This window comes from Pipistrellus hanaki (assembly GCF_964339955.1).
Source record: "Pipistrellus hanaki genome assembly, chromosome: 1".
NCBI lineage: Eukaryota > Metazoa > Chordata > Mammalia > Chiroptera > Vespertilionidae > Pipistrellus > Pipistrellus hanaki.
In genome coordinates, this window is record NC_140503.1 from 71,271,266 (window position 1) to 71,276,941 (window position 5,676).

The 5,676-nt window shown below is 38.6% G+C and overlaps 1 pseudogene across 1 annotated transcript; it reads right to left on the reverse strand.

The window, feature by feature from the left end:
- Nucleotides 1-3,936: 3,936 nt before the first annotated feature.
- LOC311620494 (large ribosomal subunit protein uL16-like) lies at nucleotides 3,937-4,529 on the reverse strand (annotated as a pseudogene). Its single transcript has one exon. The product of its transcript is annotated as a large ribosomal subunit protein uL16-like (transcript).
- Between the last annotated feature and the right edge of the window lie 1,147 nt (nucleotides 4,530-5,676).

Sequence of the window (5,676 nt, forward strand, 5' to 3'; positions counted from 1 at the left end):
AAGGATATGAGTCAGTAATTGCATTTTAGAATATGCCATCCATTTGATATAAGAAAAAGAAACCACCTCAAGAATAAATTTAAATTTACACGTGTTTATATTTTCTGAATCTGCAGATTTCATTTTTTTCTTTGTGTAAGAGAGTGAATCATGGTACTTTCTGATTTCAAACATGTAAACCCAGGCTATCATTGAACAAATACCAACAGCTTCTGCCTCTTTACAACATATTAACAACTACTCAGTAGTGTGCAGGGATAGAAGTCTTAATCTCTACATTCTTGCTTAATCTCTGGTCTAAAAACTAATTTGTTTCACTTATGGCTGCCTTTGCATGCCTGAGTCTCTCATAGGAAACAGGGTAAGAACATTGAACAGCAAGCTCAGTAGTTGTAAATGGAACCACAAGATGGCAGTGCATCTCTGCTGATGCAGGACACATGGAGGGTGCAGCTTAGTGGATTCTGCATGACAGGCTTTGGCAGAAGCACAGTCTTTTTCTTATTGGCTGGGTAGAATGTGAGAAAGCCTCTGGCTGTCAGAGGAAAGGAGGGATAACTTGACAACAGCAGTAGCTCCGCTGGCTGTGACTGCAGGTCCACAATTGACCCTGAGTGGGAAGAACGATGAAGACGTCCATTGGAGCTTTGTTCATGTTCCTGTGGCTGCAGCTGGACTGTGAGTTGAGGGTTTATGGGAAACAGAACATATTAGTGGATACTCTTTAGAAGCAACATTGCCTTTATTCAGGATTCCTTAGTTACTGTGGAAAAATAAAATTCTGAAGCATAATGATCTGCTTACTCTTTCTCTGACTCTTTCTTTCTGCATAGGGGTCAGCCATGGAGAGAAAGTGGATCAGCATCATTCCACCCTGAGTGTCCAGGAGGGAAACACTGCTGTTATCACCTGTTCTTATTCAGACAGCGTCTCAAACTACTTTCCTTGGTATAAACAAGAACTTGGAAAAGGCCCCCAGCTCATTATAGACATTCGTTCAAATAAGGACACAAACCCAGTTGGAAGACTCACTGCTTTCTTGAATAAGTCAGCCAAACATCTCTCCCTGCACATCGCAGACACCCAACCTGGAGACTCAGCCATCTACTTCTGTGCAGCGAGTACACATTGCTTCCCAGGCACCTGCATCCTGTACACAAACCTGCGAGTGGGGCAGCCCCCTCTGCCTGGGACAGACCTTCAAGCACAGTATTTGTGAAATTGTCTGCAAGTGGAAACTAATGTGTTGCATGTTAAAAATACATAATAGGACATTTAATTTTCAAGATGACCCAGGAAGTGTTAGAACATTTGTTGAATGGCTATTGCATATGGATTCTTGAAAGGAGTTAGTAATATTTTATGTTGAAATTGAGGCTTTAAAGATGAATTTACATTTGATATTTAGATACCACTCCTATAAGAAGCTTCTAACCATCAATATCATAATCCTTATTATGGTTAGATGATTAAGTATTTTATTTTAAAAATAGTATTTATTTATTTTATTTTAAAACATTGTATGTTAAACATTGAAAATATCTACAGTATAAAACCACAAAATTGATAATTCTGTAAGAGATAATATTAAGTATTATTTGGATCACTCTTTTAATCAATTTTTATTGTAATTAGTAGTATCATTTTTCACTGACTATTATACATTGGTAGGGCATTTCCATTTTATCAAGTATTTCAAACATCTGCTTTTTAATAGCTGTGTGAGGGCTTTTAATAACTTATAATTTTACTTGTGGCCTGGTGCACGAATTCATGCACATTGAAAGAAAATTAATTAAAATAAATATTATAATATTGCTATTCACCCTTTCTCTGTAATAGAAGTATCAGAGATGAAAGAAAATTAGTAAAATGTATATGAAAATAATACATAAATTGATTAATAAATAAACAATAACAACATGACATAACAACAACAATGACATGATATAAAAACAACAACATGATATGAATACAACATTGATAAAAACAATGAATGATAAATTGATTAAACTTATTCTAACACCAAAGCCAGTGTCAGATGGGGACAAATAAATTGTTGCAATCAGAACAACCTCTCCTCTGCAGATTCTGTTAATACTTCAGTTTTAATTATGTTAGATCACAATATTTTGATAATAAATCTAATACATTGCAAAGACCTCATTTACCATTAAGATTTCTCAGTAGCATGATGATTGCACCTACTTTCAATTGTAATTTATGACACGGCATTCCCAAAGGGAGTAATACTTTTAAGAAAGTATTCAATGGGAATTTTTTATTTTCAGCCTCATCTGTTGAATCTGGTATTATTGTCAATTACACTGTAGTCCCTTAGTCTTAGTGCAATATCCATTCCCCAGCCTTTTTCACCACGTGGGAAAAGAATAGGCTACGTCATTGCATCTAATGTAGGAAACAGGATACTGATTTGTTTCATTTTAGTGGCATTTGGGTTATTGGGATCTGGTTTACAATGAATGAGCAAGTCCCTTTCAAAAGGAGGTCCTTCATCTTCATTTCTGAAAATGACAGCAACTTTGGTTACACAGGGATACTTATATCTACCTGGATCACTATTACGGTCATATTTAATTGTCATTGTTACTTCTGTGCAACAACTCCACTTTCTTTCAGCACCAGAACATCAACAAAAATAACCACATTCATGATCGACAATGACAGATCGAAACACATGCATGCAGTTGGCACCAGCAAGAGCTTTATATGTATCACGCATGTGCGAGTCAACTTAGCCTTTTATAAATATAGAATAAAGTTGCTTAATTAGACCTGCTTTCTGATTTAGCTAAACTTTTTCCAGCCCAGTGAAGCACCCCAACTTCTCTTTCAGGTAATTGTCAGAAACACAGCAATAAATATCAACACGAAGCAGATTATTATTGTAGATCACGTACGGAGAAAAAAGGGTAGAATATTAAATATATATATATATATATATATATATATATATATATATATATATATATATATAATTGATTTTTCACAGAGAAGAAGAGAGAGGGATAGAGAGTTAGAAACATCAATGAGAAACATCTATTAGCTGCCTCTTGCACATCTCCTACTGGGGATGTGCCCACAACAAAGGTACATGCCCTTGACCGGAATTGAACCTGGGACCCCTGAGTCTGAAGGACGATGCTCTATCCACTGAGACAAACTGGTTTTGGCAAGGATAAAATATTTAACTGCAGCAGTGTATGACTGTATTCTGCACAGTGAGAAAACCTGAAGTCATTTTCAAGGTCCACCATTTCTTACTTCTTTTCAGTCAGGTCAAGTTTCTAAACTTTCTAAATCTCCATTTTCTGGCTAATGAAAAGAAAATAGTGTTCTACTGAGTCTTCTGTCTACCTACTCCAGGACTTCTGTGAGGATCAAATGAGGTGAGGCATGTGAAAATGCTTCACACACATGTGGTTACAGTGTAAAGTGTTTCCACCTGAGGCTACTTGTGCGAGGGAGAGGAAGCCAGGTGTTGCTACTTGACATCATTATCCTTAGCATATTAGCCTTTTATATAGGTAGACTAGAGCCCTGGTGCACAAAATTCCTGCACGGGTAGGGTCCCTAGGCCTGGCTGGCAAACAGGGCTGATTGGGGCCTTCCTTCTCTCGGCTGCTGGCTGCTAGCAGGGACCTTCCTTTGTTCTGAGCCACCCCCTGATGGCACACGTCATAGTCAGCAGTTGAACTCCTGGTCAGTTGAACTCCTGAGGGGACAATTGACATATTAGCATTTTATTATAGGAAGCTCTGTTGTTGTGACATAATTAAATTTACTCTTAGACTTGTAATTTTTTTGTTCCCATTATGACTTAAACCATTCTTTCTGTGCTACATAGGATTTTTTAAAATAGAAAGTTGATTTATTGGTGGGTGTAAGGTGGAGGGGAGGGCAGCATTGAGACTCTCATGAGTTCAGGGCCAACCATTTGTCCAGGGGACCGCGATTTGGGATATATTTGACCCCACAGCCATGTGGGATGAAGTGCTTCTCGGCCACCATGTCTTCAAACTCATTCTCCTTAAATTTAGTAAAGCCCCACTTCTTGGAGGCGTGGATCTTCTGGCGCCAGGGAACTTGAACTTGGCTCTGCGTAGGGCCTCAATCACATGCTCCTTGTTCTGCAGCTTGGTGGGAATGGACACGATGACTTGGCCAATGTGGACTCTGGCCACTATGCCCTGGGGCTTTCCAAGGGCATCCGCGCACCTGTCTGGAGCCTGCCGGCCCCAGCACAGGACAGCAGCTGGTTGATGCGGATGCCGTGGGAGGTGTGCAGCCGCACTCGGATGTGAAAGCCATCTTTGCCACAGCTTTTCACCACAGAGCCTAGCGGCCCCCAGGGCTTCGGAGGAGAGCTGCTCATGTTCATCTGACATCATGTGGCTGTAGAGTGGTCTCTTCCACCCCAGGTCACAGATGCGGATCTTGGCATCAGGGACACCGAGGCAGAAGCGAGACTTTGGGTAAGGTTTGTTCTTACAATACTGGCGACCCATGGAGCACCAGGCACGCCGAGGGGAAAGAGCAGGATATTTTTTATATATTGATCAGCCACCTTATTATTAGTGTATTGCATAAAGGCATTGGACCAATTTAAAGATAGCTTGCTACAAATGTCCCTGCCTAATCTACATGTTTTGTTTTGGCTGAATGAAACATTACTGACCACAATCTTCTTCTTTTAAAAAAAAGTTTTTATTGATTTCAGAGGGTAAGGGAGAGGGAAAGAGAGATAAAAACATCAACGTGAGAGAGAATCATCCATTGTCTGCCTCCCATACACCCAAACTAGGCGTGTGCCCTGACAGGGAACCAAACTGCAACCTCCTGATGAAGATTCACTCTAACAGTACTAATTGGAGTACAGTTATTATTTGGATTTTCCAGGATTAACATTGAATGACCCATCCAACAATTCTTTACTTTGTTGCACTAGCAATGGCTTTATAGAGCTGAACTTAGCATTAGAGTGAGTATTATCTCAAATAAAGGCTCTAAGAAAGTTGTTTTATTAGCAAGAAAACAAAATCAGGTAAACCAGAAATATAAAACCTTCTACTATTAAAGTGGGGATATTTCTCTAAAAGGATTAAAAACAAAAGAATGCAAAGGAGAGTGTGACAATCAGTGGTTTCTATTATCAAGGAGAAATCTCTTCTAGTGGTTTTGAATAGAGATGCTTACTTTATGAAATTACATGTTTGTTTCTGTGGTCTCATATTGGTACTCATCTTCTGCGAAATGTCTACTTTTGATGATCTCTGAAAAACCTCATTCATGTCATTTAAGAATATGTAATGTCATTCTAGTTGGTAGATGTGTAACAAAGGATCTATTTCTTGTATTTTATCTGCTGAGCTGGTAATAAATTGTACCTGATAAGGTCATTTCTCAAGTCCTAATGGCAATCTATCACTGGGATTATTTTAGTGTACCCACTAGAAATAAACATGAGTAAAATTGTATATTGAAAAGGAAATTGATGATTTTACCAACTGCTATGTTCATTCATTGCATCTGTGATGAAACTGGGTGTTGGCACTTATTTAAAAAATACTGCATGTAATGGATTATGGAAATAACCAAAAATATAATAAGCATGTTTCCTCAGAACTGTGTGTACTGTTGTTTCACCTAAGATAG